Source organism: Helianthus annuus, chromosome 11 (genome assembly GCF_002127325.2).
Source record: "Helianthus annuus cultivar XRQ/B chromosome 11, HanXRQr2.0-SUNRISE, whole genome shotgun sequence".
Taxonomy (NCBI): Eukaryota; Viridiplantae; Streptophyta; class Magnoliopsida; order Asterales; family Asteraceae; genus Helianthus; species Helianthus annuus.
In genome coordinates this window covers 75,747,681-75,766,586 of record NC_035443.2, presented here as the reverse complement: position 1 = coordinate 75,766,586, position 18,906 = coordinate 75,747,681, and the positions used below count along the sequence as shown (strand labels likewise).

General features: G+C 36.7%; 1 long non-coding RNA gene across 1 annotated transcript; it reads left to right on the top strand.

Annotated features, from left to right (window-relative positions):
* Positions 1 to 17,340: 17,340 nt before the first annotated feature.
* LOC118483814 lies at positions 17,341 to 18,365 on the top strand. Its single transcript, XR_004871739.1, has 2 exons — positions 17,341 to 17,402; positions 18,069 to 18,365. It is a non-coding gene; the product is annotated as an uncharacterized LOC118483814 (long non-coding RNA).
* Positions 18,366 to 18,906: the final 541 nt, after the last annotated feature.

The following is an 18,906-nucleotide window of genomic DNA, read 5'->3' as shown; positions in this document are numbered from 1 at the left end:
ATCAAAACGTTTTTTTCCTTATTAAAACCGAGTTCTCTATAACCAATGGCTCTGATACCAATCTGTCACACCCCCAAAATCCACCTGCGGAGTATCACCGCTTGGGACCGTGACTGACCAGGATCAAGCCACCAATCATATAGAACAACGTAAATAGTAAAAGTAATTGTCATTTAACCAAACCAATCCATATGAAAGGTGTTCCAAAACATAAGTGTAATAACAAAGTTTAGCGGAAGCAAATGAGTAAAAGCCCAATCATAAATAAGTATGTAATGTCTCAATGTTCAATCAAAGCATTCACGGTCCTTGTCCACAACGACCGTGCCTCCCCATGCAAGCTCCATGTATACCTAACGACCTGCAAGGCATGTAACAGAGAGTCAACAACTAGTTGAGCGAGTTCACAGTAAATAAGTTTGTAACAGTAAGTTCCATTCGTAACGTGTGGCTCTACTCGGCCGATAGTATGTTCTACTGGCGGGGGTTTCCCATAGTTGTATATACACTAGACTATTTGTAACCATAAGTGTTCTTCTTACCGAGAACAGTAGTACGTACAAAGTTTACGTAGGTTTTACGTAAGTGCCCTTCACAACCGAGGACAGGGGTATGCGGGGGATTTATGTAGGTTTTACGTAAGTGCCTGACACAACCGAGGCAGTAGTGAGTATAAGTTAACGTGAGTGTCCTTCGCAACCTGAGGACAGTGTAAATAAATGATTAGGTCCGTTACACACGACCTAGGGTACATTGCACATAACTCGATGTAAGTGTTTATATTCAATTAGGGTTTACAAGTCTTTGGTATCCAAGTAACTGTGTTCTGTGTGATAATTGTGTACAGAATGCTATGAGGAGATTGTTCACACATACAGGATCATGCAGTTACATACAGTAGCATATAATTATATACAGAACATAAAGTAAGCTTTAACACTGGTGTTTGCCATAAACTCGGACAATTCATCAATGAAAGTCGGATCTTTCATCAACACTTAAAAGTCAGACTATTCATTATATCACAGGGTCGGGCCATGTGTTATGTCACAAAAGTCAGACTAAGTAACATCACAAGAAATTTGGACTAGGCATATATATATAAAAAGTCGGACTTGGTGTGCACTACAAGAAGTTCGGACCCCTTTGCCTTTAAAAATTCGGACCATGTCAAGCCAATAAAGGTCGGACCTTTATTTTCATGCTAAAAGTCGGATTCTATTCTCCCCCATGAAATTCGGACCCCTTTTATCTTTATAAAAGTCAGATCCCTTGACCACTTACAAAAGTCGGACCCTTGTGCCCCTTATATAAAATTCGGACCCCTTAAATCATTTACAATAGTTCGGACATTACAACACAATCAAAAGTCGGACATAACCCACTTATAAAAATTCGGACCTTTAGTGTAACATGTAAAAGTCGGACTAGGTGTTTGCCATTACAAAAGTCGGACAAGCATGCCTAAAGAAACTCGGACTCCTTTAACTCTTGCACAAATTCGGACTAGCATCCTCTTTAAAGTTCGGACCCCATACTTAGCAAGAATTCGGACATCATGTAAAGCATAGAACTCGGACTCATACATAAAGCAGAAAGTCGTACTTATATATGAAGCATAAAGTCGGACCTTGACTCTTAATCACAAACTCGGATCATGCTTGTTTAACAAAAGTTCGGATCATGTAAGAATCAAAAGTCGGACTCATGAGAAATCATCAAAAAGCTCGGACTTCATACATATCATTCATGCGAGCATTCAACATCATTGGAACAGTTACGTTTCTACAATCATTCCCAGGCAATGTAACAGTTACGATAAAAAACCCTAATATCATACATTTGCATTGCAGTAATCTAATTAGCAAATCAAACATTCTATCTTACAGCCATCTCATTGTCAATCATTCGATTACACTTCTAGTCATAAACATTTCACAATAATCAGAATTTATCATTACACAGAACCATCATACGAAGAACTAGGGCTTTAGCATGAATCAATCAATCAACGATTAATAACAAACAATCATTAAACAATTACCTTGCATTGATTCTAGATAAAGAGAGGAATCAAGAGTGATGATTGAGAGCTTGTGCCAATGATGAAGAAGATGATTGTAGATAGAGTTGTAGAGATGGATATGAAAGCACGTATATTGATTTTGTGTGATGATTAGTGAAGGGGATTAGGGTTAAGAGTTGTTAAGGTTTCACTATCTGCCCTACTCACCCCTAAGTATCATATTTTACATAAAACACACCCATCACAATATAATTTATAGTTTCATCACCAAGTTTATGTATTTGTCAAATCTTTCGTAAATAACACATAACCATGCACAATCACAATACACTTTATTGAACCAAACGTATACAGTTACAAAGCAAACCAATTATGCAAGTAAACAACTAAACAAATAGTGAACGTGCAATAAATGCGAAAGTGGAATCTCGGAAACTCGAGTTGTCACAAGAATGGTCAAAATCTTTCTCCAGAAGTGGCTAAGCAACACATGGCATCACTTGTTACTATGTTAGAATCTTATGAAAGCTTAGTTGCTGGAAGAATCGGAAATCCAATGCTTACTAAATAGGATTATAAGCAGTTTGATTCTGAGGAACTTGAGTTGATGGACATCAAGTGGTGTTTTAAACGAGAGTGTACAAATAAAGAAGCAACCGGAAGATAAGATCCGTTTGGAAACAACGATTATCATCGAAAATCAATTTATTATCAACTTGCACAACAACCATCGATGGAAAGAAGAAAGCTTATCTAGTAAATCAAGATGATGAAAAATTGGCAGAAGGATTTAGTTCGGACAAATATGTTCCATCTGATTCAGCATTTGTTGCTCAAATCTTGGAAGAAAAAGCAGTCAAATCTAAGCCAAAAAGAACGAAGATTTTCAGATCAACAGAAAGTGATGAAGATACTGATGATGAGGAAGAATACATTAATAATGCTAGAAAAAGCTTAGACTCATTCAGTTTTAATTTGTTTTTTGCAGATAAAATTGAGATGTTGAAAGAGAAAAGGGTTGCTCGTCTGAAGAAAGAATTGGAAGAATTGGAAGCAAGAAAGATTGCTGAAGAAAAGGCAAAAATGGAAGCCGAGAAAGAAAAAGTTGAAGAAAATTTGACAGAGAAGGTCAAAGATGAAGAGTGTGAGATAAAAATAGAATTTGATGAGGAACCGATGACTGAAAATGTGATTGAGAAGGTGGTGGAGAAAATTATTGAAGTGGAGAAAATAGTTGAAAAAATTGTTGAAGTTGAAAAAATCGTCGAAGTTGAAAAGATAGTTGAAGTTGAAAAGATTGTCGAGGTCACTAAACCTTGTCTAAAATGTTTGGAACCATGCAAACATTGTGAAGAAAAAGACAAGAAGTATAGTGAGCTAGAAGAGTTGAAAGAAAAATTATTGTTTGATGTGAAGTATGTAAAAGAATCATATGATGTGCTGAACAGAATAGTTGATAATTTGAACAAGACAAACCTAGAAATGGGAGCTGCTTAAACGATGATGAGTTCAACATTAATGACAAAGCAGAAGGTCATCAATGAGTATATCGAAGATTGTGCTAAGTTGAAGCAGGATTTGGAACTCGAAAAGATTGAGAATGAAAGAATCAAACGATTGGTGCTGAGTTATACAACTTGCGATTATTTGATTGACAGAGTTTATCCTACTGTTGCAGGTCTTGAAGTTTTTCAAGATAAAAAGATGGAAGATAAGGATACTGGTAAGAAACAAAGTGTAAAGTATAACAAGTGTCCGCCTCCGATCTGGGAAAGTTATTCTCCCAGAAAGCCAAATGAGGAACAATTAAAAAAGGCAGTCAACATAAAGTTAAAGTCTGAAACCATTAATGAGTTACCAGACAACATTGACATCACATTCACAACGTCTGACACTGATCATGAGTCTGAGTTATTAAAGAAAGTGGTCGATCAGGTGTTAGATATGGATGAAGAGTCAAAGTCGGAGTCTAAATCTGAAAGTTCAACTTCATCAGACAAGAGTCCGAGTTCACCAGTCAAACGGGTTTACAATAAAGAATTTTTGTTATCAAAAAATAATTTCAATGATGAACCAATCAAAGTGGCATATACTTTGAATGATTCGGACAAATTATATTCTTATGAGGAATTTCCAATAAGAAGTGTTAAAACTGAACAGATCAAACAGGTTTTCAAATTAACAGAAATTAATATTTCTGAAATAAAAAATGTAAATCTTACTGAAAAACCTAAAAGATACACTTCAAGAGTTCAACAAAGATTGAACAAGAAAAAAGGTTACAGTTCTGGTTCTAGTTTTCAAAAGAAACCAAACCCTAACAGTAATTTCAAAAAGAAGGGTTTAGGTTTCATTTCCCCAGAAAATCATAAAAATGAGAAAACTTATAAATCAAAAACTAAATTTGTTTCAGGAACAAGTTCAGATGAAGAAGAGAAGAAACCATTCTTGAGACAGACAAACAAAGAGTTTCTTGCTGAAAGGAAAAAGAATTTGGTGAAGGAATCTGATAAGCGAGTTGAACGAAGAACCTGTTTCAAATGTCAAGAAGTTGGACACATTCCTTGGAATTGCTCCAAGTCCACTTATACAAAATAGGGAGTTACTTCTAACTCAGGTTTAAAAAAGAAATGTGTTGATAAAAAGGAACAACAAATGAAAAAATTCAAAGAGTTCAAAAATTCGACTTTCGAAGTTGGTGAAAGTTCGAAACATTTTTACAAAAGAAAAGTCAATTTGAACAAACAGAAGTGGGTTGTTAAATCAGAGAGTAGTTCTGACAATGAATCTGACTCGTCAAAGTCAGAGAAGTCATTTGTTGGGAAAAATGATGAGAATTCCGTTCCAGAAATGAACGATGAAAACTTTCCGCCATTGTCAAAAGATAATTTGAAATAAAAAGTTGAAAATATTGAGATTTCAGATCAATTCTTCTCTGGTAAGGAAGAATATGATGCTGAAAAGGCGTTTAATGGAAAAGTAAAACATATTTTTGGGAAAATGGTCAATGGGAAGGTGAAAGGAGCAAAAGAATTTTATAAATCAAAAAGATGGTGGAGTGAAGATGACTCTCAATCACCCAAGGTTGGTCAGGCTTGGGTGACAGCATTTTCTACTTAAATTCCTGACTTGCCGGAGCTCCCAAGTTGGTAATCGTGGAGCAGGAATCGGCATCATTCTTGAAAATGTTTGTTTGAAAAGCCAACAAGTGGTAAAATTGAAAATTGTCATATTTCAATTTGCAAATGGAATTGTTGATAAGTGAACATACAAGTGTTTGTTCCTAGAAGTGGTTAATCAAGGTCATTAAGTTGAACTTGATTTAACTTTCATTCAAGTAATTGGAAAACAAAGTGATGATCATAACCCCAACTTTACAAGTGGTAAAATCAACAAAACTTATTTTCTGGAAAAACCATTTTGATTAAAACAAACTTAAGTGTTTTGAAATCATAATGGGAAAATAGTTTGTTGTCAGGGGGAGTTCTGATTGTTTAAGCCAAGTGGATGGAGAATTGAAGCAATTCACATTGGTTTGTCAAATTTTCTTTAAATGATTTTGAATTTTAGGTGGAGTAAGAAATTTCAAAAAATTCAAAAACATTAGAAAATTTGAAAAAGAGTTTTGTTGTGAAAAAAGAGGAAATGATAGTACATCAGTGGACTATCACAGCATGCTAAAGAATTGTAAAGTCAAATGTGATAAACGATCTCACTGAGGATGTGTTAGTAGGTTTTTACTCATTCAGTAGATTGTTTTCGAGATATAAACCTAAATACAAATACTTACTTATCTAGTGGAGAACATCTCTCGGATATATGGGTAACCCCCGAAATCTTGTTTGAAGGTCTTTCTATTTTTGACATACTTGGTCTTTGTGCGTGATGATATCTGGAGTATTATACCAGGACTTCTGATTTTGCGGGAGCAATAGCCTAGTCTTCGTATAATACTTTGCACTGCTTTAATCTTAAAGGCAACCCTCAGCATAAAAAATGATGAAACATTGGAAAATTCTAATCATGTGCTATTGAAGAAAAGATCCCCAAACGGGACACACCTTAAAGACGAGCCATCATCTCTTTGTCTGAATGGAAGTTCAAACCTGAGCTCTCATGGTCTCGCATTACCCGTTTACAGATATCATTAGTGTACATTCACCTGTAAGACTAAATATAGAAGTCTGGATACGGGAGTATATTCTGAGGTGGGACACGCGAATAAGTTTAAGTCAATTAAAACACTAAACTCGTATCTCGAAACAGTTGAACTTTGTGTGAAAATTTAAAGTGGATCGGTATACTGACAATCTACGTGAATCGTTTAGAACTTAAAATGTTAAAAGCTTAACAGTGTTGGTGATTTGTCTCATAATCTGATATGATACTCGTACACAAACTCACAAAAATAGTGTTTGTAAATATTTCTTTACTGCTTTTCTTTAACAACAAAAATCCAGAAAGATTTTCAGTGTGCTTTAGCATAAAATTTAAAAAAAAAAATCAAAAAGATTTTCAACAACTGATGTTGGAGAGCTGATTTTCAAAATTCCGAGTGCTAAACATGATGTACTATGGCTTGGGAGAGTTTGTTGGAAATAAGAATTGTTTTTGAAATGTTTAAATGGTTCATTAACTTGAAACCAAATTTGAATATTTCGATTACAAGTGGTTAGCAGTGATTAAAATTTGTTATATATGAAAAAAACTTATGTTTTGGGTAGAGTTGTAAAGGTCCCCGTGTCTAAGCCTGAGCAAAGTGTGAGCCAGGTTTCGATTCTAGAACAAGAGCTATGTCAGATTATGATCCCAGAACAACTTAAGGGGGAGTCTGCTAGCAAGGGGGAGTCTGAAGTTGCAAGAGCCAGTTTCTGATCCTGAAAGATTGTTAAAATTAGAAGCTGATGAAAGACGATAGAGCCAAGATTAAGATTCTGGGATTGAACTAGAAAAATAGGAGATTGAAGTTTAGATCAACATCCAAGGGGAAGGATAGCTGCTGAGTGAGAAAAGAAGATAGAGTTTGATGGAAGCTTACACTGTCAGATACTTTGGAAAGAGCACGAAGACTGATCAAGACTGAAGACGTGTCATGCGAATGAGTCGACACCGAAGACTTCGTCAGCATCCAAGGGGGAGTCTGTTGGTGCATATGTCTGTCGACTTCGTCTTGTATTGAGTCTTGTAAATAGAATGATAGATCAGGGTACGAAATACGAGAAAATTGTAAAACATATGGGATGTGTCCATTTCACACGAAATGGAACATGGCCATTTCGTACGAAATGAACAGTGTCCATTTCGCACGAAATGGACCAGGTCCATTTCATGTGAAAAGCCTCATCTATAAATACCTATCCTGTCATTTTGTTTGTAATAGTTCTGATTCCGGTACCAAGGTGCCGCCGAAGTGTCTACTGACTGTAAAACGTTGTTATATCAATATACAAGACATTTAGAGTGATTCTGTGGGTAAATCAAGCTGATTCAAAGTCGATACGTTTGTTTTTGCTTCTCATATTGATTAGAACTCTTCTGAACGACTCGTTTTGGTCATGCAAATGATCTTACAGGGTCTCAACAGTGTCTGGGATGAGTTCAAGTGCATGGACAGTGGTTAGCTCAGGGGTTTGAACATTTTTGGGAATGTTTTTCTCTAACTACTGTTGGGGGTCTTGACCAAGCACCTGTTGATAACCAAAATGATACCTGTTCACTCTTGGTTTAGAAGGCTTTTTGTAAACCTCATAAAAATGTGGGATCCTTTGGTATGATGGTTGTCCCTGGCCTCTTCTGTATTGATTTGCAAGGGGTGCATCAGTCACCTGAATATCTCTTTTGACAGATGTTTGATTAAGCTGTTTTTTGACAGCTGTTTAGACTGGCACAAACAGTGGTTGTTTCTTGGTGAACTTGACAGATGATGCTGATGAACTTAAGGATGTTTTTGCAGTGTATTCATTCCTTTTTTCATCAAAGAATTTGAGATACACACATTCTTGAGTTTTGTTGTTTGTTTTACCACAGATGGTGCAACTCTCAGCAGGTGTGATGACACTTGTTTTGTTTAGATCATATGTTTTTAGATGAAAACAGTCTTTTGTTAAATGATTCTTCTTTTCACAAAAATCACAAAACAAGTTTTTGAGTTTTTCTCTTTTCTTCCTTTTCTCAGACTCCTTAGCAACAGAGTTTTGAACCACTGTTGGGATGTCCCTGAGAGGAATGACTTTTGCCTTTGGAGCTTTTACACCATCAGTGGTTGTGAAATCCATTGGTTTGAAGTTTTCAAGGATGTCACACTCATCAGACCATGTGGGTTTAAATTGGTATTTCTCAATTTCCTCAAAAGTTGAGGACCCAACAGATCTTTCCAGAGTTATTTTGTTACCAGGTTTGTCAGTTATTTTAACATGTTGGCCATCCTTGTTTGTGGGAATAACTTCAACAATGGATTGAACAGATTCTTTTGAAGCATTGTTTTCAATTTCATCGTGTTTTCTAAACCCAATACCAAATTTCACATTGCTTTTAATCTGTTTTTCAAGCATGACCTCATAACCTTTACAAGACTCCACCCATTTCTCACAAGTGATTTGGGTGGATTCCAACTCCTTTTTGCAAACCTGATATTTTTCTATCATAGTTTGGAGTTGATTCTTGGTTATGCTCTACTAATCTTTAAGACTGCAGATCTCTTTATCTTTTTCAGCCAATTTGTTTTTAAGTTCTTTTAAAGACTTTTCAAATTTGACTTCATCATTCAACACTCTATCCCTAAGGTTTTCATTCACCTCTTTAATATTAGCAAATGCTATAATGCATTTGTCTGAACACATATTTTCAAGAACCTAAGATGATACCTTAGCTGCAGCCATCATGGCACAATCACATTGATGATCATTTTCTTCATCAGCTCTCTCCTCTTTCTCACCTTATTTCTTCTCTTCTTCTTTGGACCAGGGGTCATTCAATGGTTCAATCAGGGTTTCTGAATTTTCTTCCAGCAGTAGTTCACCAGCAACAGCAGTAACCACTGCTTCAGCAACTTCATCCACTGTTTCAGCACTTGTTTCCCTCTTTTCAGCATCCAGCTCTTCTGGTATTGACTCTAATGCCATAAGACAAAATTCATCATTAGAAGCATCATTAGTAGCATAGAGTGCAAAATTTTCATCCCCTAGTTCTTCAGGTAAGTTGCTCCAGTCAACAAAGCCTTGGGTGAAGAAGCTTTGCTGATCTGGTTGAACCACTGCTGGTGGTGCAGCTTGTTGTGGTGCAATTGGTTGCACTTGAAACCTGAGGTACAGGTGCCTGAACATACTGAATTTCAGGGACAGTGGCTTGAACATAATGCACAGGAACATGGTTTGCATAATGAGCAGTGTTTACATGGGCAGGAGGGGTATAATGGGAATAGTGCACTGTGCTTTGATTTTGTGGCCTAGGGTTTGAGCTGGGATGAGTAATAATTGGACCAGTGGTTTGACTCCTACATTCCCTAGCAAAGTGTCCTAGCCTATTGCACTTGTAGCACTTGATTTTTGACTTATCCAACCCACTTTTAAATTCCCATGTAACCCTGGGAATTTTCTCCCCGTCCTTTTGTGAAATTTGCTTGTTCTTAGACTAAGCAAAGCCAATTGATGCAATATGTCCATTTCTTCAAGATCAGTTGGATCAAAGTGCTGTAAATCATTGAGTTCAAAGCACAAGTTATCTGACATCTGGTTTTCACAATTTGCAGTGAAAGCATAATTTGCAGAGTGAGAATCAGAGTTGTTAAAGTTTCCACCAGTAGTTATATCAATAAAATGATCATAACTCTGATCCTTACTACTGCTACCAGATTCTTCCTGACCAAAAAGAGTTGTGCTGCCAAATGAATAATCATCAGCAACTTTACAGACTCTTGCAACTTCTTTTTCTGGTTCAACTCTCTTTCATAGGTCAAGAGTCTACCATGAAGTTGGGTCAGGGTCAGATCTTTGAATTCAACAGAATTTCTAGTTACAAAAGCAATTGTATCCCATTTTTCAGGTAGTGATCTAAGAAACCTTCTATTTTGTGTTGAATTAGGAAATGTAACTTTAACAAGCCTTAGCTCACTAATGAGATAATTAAATCGCTCAAACTGTTGAGTCAATGATTCACCCTTGATGTGCCAAATGTTTCATACTGCTGATTCAGAATTTCTCTATTATTTTCAATAACTTCTTCCGTTCCCCCAAACTGTTCCTTCAGTGCATCCCATAACTCTTTGGCACCGTTACAATGTAACAGTCCAGCATAAATTCATTGGGTAATGCAGATGCAATGATGCTAAATGCTTTGGCATCGAGTTCGAACTTTTGGAAATCAGTTTTAGTATAATTTTCAGGTTTTTTAGGTTCAAACTTCTTTGTATCCTCAGCACTTGGCACCATGGGAACATGTGCTCCAAAAACAACAGATCTCCAACATCCAGTGTTCTGTTGAGCAACGATGTGACCCATCCTTCTCTCCCATATGTTGTATTCATTACGTTTAAGCATGGGTGGTTTGAAAAGTGAGCCGATGTTATTCTTATCATCTTGTGATTGTGATGTCATCCTGGTTGTTTTACAGGCACTGATTAATCAACTTTGATGGTGATTAAACCTTGCTCTGTTTTTCAACAAAACGAACAACTATCAGTATCAATGATTGTGAGCTGAACTATTTATGTCAAAATGATTGTTAAATCAAATTTGACTGTCCGAGCCCTGATACCAATTATTAGGATCTGAGTTTGGTTTTGATTGTGTTTTGCGTTTGAATTAAAATAAAAGATTAACAAGTAATCCAGCGGAATGTAAATGGAAACAAACTTTGCACACAATCAAATAGGAGAATTGCTTTTAACACACATTTTCAACAAAGAACCGAATGATTGAATTTATTCCATCAACGATTACAATTGCATGCATGTAACAAACTCCCCCTCAGCCTGAGCTCATAGTGATTTGTTCGTACAGGAAGAGAGATGGTGAAGAGCTAATAGAACAGTACAGGGTACTGTTCTATTTATAGGCACGGACAAACCACTGTGGCATCTTTGCTGATGTCACCATGAAAGTGACATCTAACCTCCTAACAAACTCTAAGCACTGATCTAATACAAACACTGCTATGCTAACAACTGAATACATTTCATTACATAAACAAACTAAACTACTGCTTTATCCTTCCACTGTTGTGACTCCAGCAGTTTTGATATATCCGGCAGTGCTTGAATCATAGCAGTAGATTGATCAGCAGAGATTTTGACTTAATCAACAGTTGTAGGTCAGCAGTTGTAACGATTAGTGGATTGGAGGTCATCAGATGTTGAAACCACTTTCAAGGGGAGAGAATGAAAACATAACTTCTCCTTATTCTGGATCCACTGCTCTGATCCAGTTTTGGCTTTTATTATCTGTTCCTCTGATAGGGTTCAATCCCAACATAACCGCCTTAGTCCTCACCAATGGTTCAGGACTTGATTCCAGATCAATGGGTTCCTCTGGGTTTAACGTTGGGATGTCCGCGGTGTCTCGAGGCTCCACCTTGGGATGTTTCACAGCTACAGGCGCAAGACCCTCTAATGAGTCAGACACCACTACGTAATCACACCAAGAATCAGACACGGGGCATGTACCTTTCTTCTTCTCTTCCTTTTGGATATCCGCCTTCGGCGCATCAGTTTTTTGGAGACAGTGGAGGCAACAGGTTCGTGTTTCTTCTTTTTAGATTCCGGGCCTACGCCTAAGTTGATCAACTCACCTACTCAATAGAAGATAAGTCATATTGCAATATTACACAAAGCGCAACATCAACAAAGAGTAATATTGCAATACCACATGAAAGGTGCTAAAAAAAGAACTTACCAACATCAGCAGAGGGTTGCGCATTCAGGTCAACATCCTTGGGAAGCGCAAAATTCTTCACAATCTGGCGATACCAGGTTTCCTCACCAGCACCTAGCTGGACTGTTGTCATTTTTCCATTTTCTCTCTTATACGCCACTACGTACAAGGCAACAACTGCAAAGGGAAAACTGATAACAAACAGTTTTCATGTAATACAAGGAAAGGATTTCATGACTTACCAGTTTTGTCTTCTACATACATCGGTTTATCATGGCGATCTGCTTTCCAGTGCAGACTCATCTTAGCATCAACCAATACCCTCTCGGAATCTCCTTGATATCTTGGTACCAGATCTCAGTCACCGGAGTATTCTAGTTTTCCGTTTGAATGTCTTCAGCACCTCGAAAGGTCATTTTCACTAGTATCACTCCTGACTTGATGAAGAAGAACTTGGGTTTCCATTCGTGAAATGATTTCGGAGGTGAGATAGAATCTTCTTGGCTGAGGAACGTTGCATAAATGAGTAAAAACCTTGAGAACAATGTAGCTGATAAAAAACTCAAAATCGATCGACCAAGGGCTCAATACCCATTGATTGGCAAAGAAACTCAAAGTGTCAGATTCGAACCATTCCCATCAGATGTAACTAAGAGATATGAAATTTCTAATATCAAAGAACTTCAAGAAAAAATTTTGTCGTTGGCAATCGGAAGTTTCCATCAGCAATGTAATCCCAAAACAGGGTGATGTAGCCGACCGGAGCTTGTGCCGCCGATTGCCCTTCTTTCGGGTAAATCGCACCCCAACTATCTGGGAACTTGAAACTTTTAACTAAATCGTTAAAGGTATCCTTTGACCACTTCAATGGCGGTAAAGTGGAAGACACCTCCTCTATGTTTTCTAGGTTTTCACCGGTGGATATAAGGAACAATAGTAACAATGGCAGACCTTTTTAAAGGAGAAAGAAATGAGGAAGACGAAAGGTGGTGTAGACAAGTGATTAAAGAAGAAGTCTCACAACGTTATATATACTCATCGCCATTAATGCCCTTGAAAACCGTAAAACCCCTTTTTCAGGAAAACACGTTTATTAAGGCAATAAGGGCGAGTGGGGAAACAAAAGGGGCTTCACGCGCGCGTAGAGACCATGACTGACGATGCCCAATTAATGTTTGACGTCTGACACGGATGACAGCTTGTCAGCTAACCGTCACATGTCATTATCAGTACAGTACCTTTTACCAATTAGACTGCCATAAAACAAGCATTTTCAAATTTAAATCATGAGAACTTCAACTTGAAGAAAGGGAAAATATCTTCTCCAAGAAGATTGTTCTTACCTTGCGCCGAACAACTTTGCGACTTCTCAATAGCAAAAGCGCACACCTTATTTTTTTATAGTCCAGTACTCCTCCTACTTGCCATTTGCGCATAGGAGCACCACTGGACTGGGGGGACTTGAAGGGGTATCGTCCCAAAAATCCTGCGCAAGCGCAAAGGACCATACCATAACTACACTCCAACTTCATCTCGAACAGACCTTGCGCGGCCGCGCAACGCGTCTTAGTAAATATTTGGGAAAGTTAAGTCTTCAGTAACCATGCGCCGGAGAAAGAAAAGACAAATATTCAGCTAACACCCTTGAGCGGGCTCGCGCAAGGGTATAGTTAAGTTTGAAGAGTCAACAAAAGACAAGTCTTTAACACTTCCGCACGCATGAGATAAGGACTTTAAAGGAATCTTTTCTGTTATAACAGAATGGCAACGTGGCAAAGGTGAGATGGGTTACAGCTGTAGATCTTCTAGAAGGCCTTAAGTGATCATCGTGCATGGCTTCATTCGGTTATAACTGAATGTGACATGGCAGCATCCTAAACGCTCATCTAAATCATGATGATGGCAACAACTTAAAGGAAAATCTAGATTAAACCACTTTCCACGTGGCATCTCCCCAACAGTTGATCAAGGTCATGATCCGTGTGCATGGATGGGGAGATGACTAATAAACAGAAAAGTGATTTCCGTTATTACCTCCGTTACACTCTTTGGTGCCAAACTTGGTTTATAAAGATGAGAATTCAGGTATGATCTCATCAGCTACTTTCACATACTTTCACCTTTTTCTACTTCATCTTCTTTGAGATCACTTTACTTATTCTCACGTCGGAGGGTGGTCACAGAGAGAACCCCCATTTTCCCTGTGGCGAGTCTAACGGCTTTCTGTTTTGCAATGTTCTCTGGTGAAGTAGCCCCCACCTTGCAATCGACGAGAGGATTAACCCTTTTATGCAGAAACCCTACCCCTAGATGTGATTGATTCAGGTCATTTAGATCTGGTGTTTCTTCAGATGTGGAGTGAACTTCTAGTGTACTAAATGAGGAATATGGTAAACTTAGGCGACCCATGCGGGTTATAACCATAGACATGATTAGGGTCGTTTTCTATACATGCATGATATTGCACAACATTCATAAAGAATGATGGAAATGCGATATCACTTGTCCATGTAAATAATCATCACGTCGAGCTAGTTTTTGATGAAAATGTCCTTACGGAGTTGCAAAATGAACATACGCATTTCCAACTTCAATGTGATTTTATTGAACATCTTGCAACTCGAGATCTACCCTACCTCGAGGAGTCTGGTTTTTTTAGCATTTTATTTTATTTTATTTTATTTTTAATCTATGTTTTTTGCATGAGTAAAATGCGAAAATGGTGCCTGACTTTATACCACTTCTATCCTTTTTTTGGTTTTCCTAATTTAAATGAAGGGTACAATCATTAATTTATGGCATAATATATTTTATGCCATAATGTATTTTAATTAAATGCGCAAAACCACAAAAAGGGGGGAGAAGTTAATAGAAAATTCCAACTCATTTTATCAATTGAATGAAAATGGTAATAAAAATAAAACCTAAGAGACCTAGATATAAAAAGTTTCATTTTTGAATTGAAGTGGCAAAAGTGGCATAAACTCAAGGACCATTTTGGCATTTTTCGCTTTTTGCATCTTTTTTTGAATTAATATAACTTTTATTTTATTTTAATAGAAGTTTAGTTAAATGTTTTATTTAGTTATTTTAGTTAAAACGCTTAATTTTTTTTGAAGTAAAAACGAAAAAAGAACAAAAAATGTTTTCGCGTAATGACACCACCAAATAGGGATGTTCAAAAAAATCTTGATCTGAAACCGAATCCGAAAATCCGTAGCCGAAAATTCGGATATTCAAAAACCGGATAATTCGAATTTTTGGATTCGGGTTCGGATATTGATTTCAAAAAATTTTGGATAATCGGATTATCCAATATCCAAAAGCTATTTTCTTTAAATATATATAGTATCTGAGCACTATATATTGTTTGAAATATTGTAAAAATAATAAAGAAATAGTAAATAATTGGATTCTAGTATTGATTTATGAAAGTATTTTGTTTTCAACTAGTCTTAACCCCCGTCGCTTTGTGGGGCGATGAGGCTTAAAACCTTGCTATCAACTTTGCGGGGTAGGAGATGTAAAACCATGATAAGTAGCAACCAAACAACAACCAAAACCATAAAAAACGTAAAACAAAATTACGAATTTTTAACATCGAGTGACTCACGTGACGTAAAACATAGACGAGATCGAATGTAAACCAACATGCATTAAAAATCTGGGGGGGGGGGGGTAAAAAGAACCCGAGTGACCAAATGTGACAACAAGGTACTGAGTAGAAAACTAATATAAAAAGTTACATTATTTAACTTTTGTCGTAAAATTATAACAAAACTAATTTTTTTACAAAAATAGAAAATTAATATATATACAAAAATAAAAATAAAAAAAAATAGAAAACATAAAAGACAAAATCCTATAAAAAACAAAAAAAAAGTTAATATTTCTCGTTTGTTATGAACGTGGATATACACACTTGATGCCATGGTGATGGTAAATAAAGACCTATGGCATCATGGTAAATAAGATCATAATTATGTCCAATTATTATAAAAACAACCTACCTTAAATGTTATATTATAGAATATTGGAAATTTGAAAAAATCGAATATAGGTTTAGTTTTAATCTATGTATACAACAAATTTTTTGATACTCTTTTTATAAATTCGGATATCCGTTTGGATATCTGAATCTGTATCTGAAATTTCGGATACAGATTCGGATATTAATATTCACTATCCGAAATTTTCGGATATCTAAAAACCGGATACTTCGATCTTGAACACCCCTACCAACAAATCAGGTATTTTAAGGTAGTGGAGTGAAGGAGTGAGGATGCACTCCAAGATTCCCGTTGAGCACCACTTCCCCACTTAAATATTAACCTATTAATAAAGGATCATACACTATTATTGGTTTCGTTTAGTGTGTACAATAGCAACAAGCCAATAACTTGTTTTGCTGTCACATTTTCATGACAATACCAATTATGCTTTAGATATGTTTAATGGACTAAAATCACCCTTTAACGCCCTTGTATCTAATCTAAAGAATGTTGGTATAACAGTTTACGGGTTCCCAGGACCAATCGGATCGAGAAGAACGATGATCACATAATGTAACACCCCAAAAATGATAAATAATAAACAAAGAAATTAACTTGATTAATGGAATTTATGATTTAATGATAACTAGTTAAGTAAAAAGGCTTAAGTTAAATACTCCCTCAAAGTGGGAGGGCTAAAGGTGTAACTAGTGAACAAAAGAGGTTAATTAAGAAAAAAATCAAATCAAAAAGAAAGACACAGTGGGTGTGTCGTGCGAGCCAGGGGAGGAAGAAGGGGGAACCCAAAAACACTAACTACTTGAATCAACAAATTGAGCCACGATTTGAAGGAAAATTTGATGCATGAGCCACTTTTTTCTGAAAATCTAACCCTAGCTAGTGAAGTGGTAAGTTTAATTTTCTGAAATTGTGATTTGTTGAATAAGGGGTCAAACCCAATTTCGATTTCTTGTGTTAAATATGAGAAATTCGAGTTTGAATTGCTCTCTAGAACCAGAAACCATGTTGACTTCAGTTTGGATGAAGATTTGAGTGAAAACCCATTTGAAGTTGTGATGATATGATTAGAGATGATGATGCATGTGTTTATTCTTGATGTAGTATGATGGATAAGGTTAATATATGCATAATGATGTTATAATAATCTGAATATTTGAGGAATTTATGTGTTTGAGATGTATTGCCATGATTTTAAAATTACTTGGTAGAGATGCGTTTGCTATGCTTGTATATGGTGCTAGTTAAGATTGTACGCACATAAGGTGTTCGATGAAATGCTTGAGCGGAATTGGTTATGAATGAACATGAGAAATTGTAGTTTTAATGATCTAATGATGGCATGAAATATGAATACGAATAATGAACGTTATAGTAATGATGTAAATGCGTAAAAGCAATGTATAATGTGAAAGCTAAACGTGAATGTGATGCACCTTATAGGGTCAAAGAAAAGAGGAGAATCAAGCCAAGCAAAGGCAATAGGAGCGCACAACTCCGGTAAGTTCTTATGAACTTCGTTTACTCTACTAGTGGATTTAGGAATAATATTAATGATAATATGAATTCGTACTATTTTCCGTTGTGGATTAAAATTGATTTAGATGTAAGGAATTATATCAAAGAGGGTTTAGAAGTTATGTTGTAACGAATGCGAAATAGCAAATCCATTGCGGATTTGGTTATGCTAATGAAGGTTATGATAAGCTATGCGAGTCGACCGGTTCTAGTTGAACAAGTCGAATAAGAATAATGCTACCATCCGTTTCGAATGGGTGGTTTTGAATGCTATAACGAATGCTAGAAGTTTAATCCGTTATACGGATAGAAAGAAGAATTTATGTTGAAAGCAAATGACCCAACTAAACGGGTCGAATGTGTATGCTTAACTCTCATTGAGAGTGTTTATGCCAAACCCAAGTATTGGGTAGTCGAATGTGTATGCTTAACTCTCATTGAGAGTGTTTATGCCAAACCCAAGTATTTGGGTAGTCGAATGTGTATGCTTAACTCTTATTGAGAGTGTTTATGCCATACCCAAGTATTTGGGTAGTCGATTGTGTAAAAAAATAAAAGATGAAAGCTCATATGCGGATGGAACTAAAACAAGGGAATTATAATTAACAAGTGTGATGACTAAATTTTAAGTATTGTTGTTGAATGTAGGTAAATCCTCAACTTAGGCGACTTGGCGAAATGGAGCGAGCATGTGTCCATGTCATGTTATCCCAAACGCGTCCGCTAACTTATGTTCATCTTTATGGTCCATAACTTGTTATTTTGTCCAACTTTGTTAGTAGTCGTACATTTGTAAAGCTTGTCGTCTTGCTTTGAGTAGTTTAATGTCAAACGGATTGTAGTATGTTGTTTAGTTTTTTATGTTAAAAACAGGGGGCACGTTCGTTTTACGAACGGGTCATGCCGAATTTTTGTAAAAATTTTACCATGTATTACAAGTTGGTATTTTTCATGTCTATTAAATTACTCTAGTAAGTAATTTACCTTTTTGAGTTGTGAAAGATTCGTATATTTTAAAAGTTTATGTTTTCTAGCGTCTTTGGTTGTCATTTCTCCTAGACGCAAAAACGGACGTTACAAGTTGGTATCAGAGCCAAGGTTTGAGGGATTCGGGCAAGAGTCCTAGCGCTCGAACTCAAACCAAATGGCTCGTGCTAATGTGCTCGCTCCAAGATCGCCAATGAGGTAATACGCTCAGTTTTCAGTAATAATAATGGTATGTGTAATATGTTTCGGATGCAAAAATAAATGCTAAGTTTATAGATGAATAGATAGGGAGGTCATACGGAGAATTCGGGAACCGTATGGCTGGAAATATGCGCGGGAAATAGACAAGGTAACAAAAAAAATGACACAGCAGCGTTTCAGCAATTCGGGAAGCCGTCGCCGACGGGCTCTCATGCCGTCGCCGACGCCCCCATTCAGCCGACGCCCCCATTCAGCCGACGCCTAAATTTCCTGCCTACGGACAAAGTGGGCGACGACC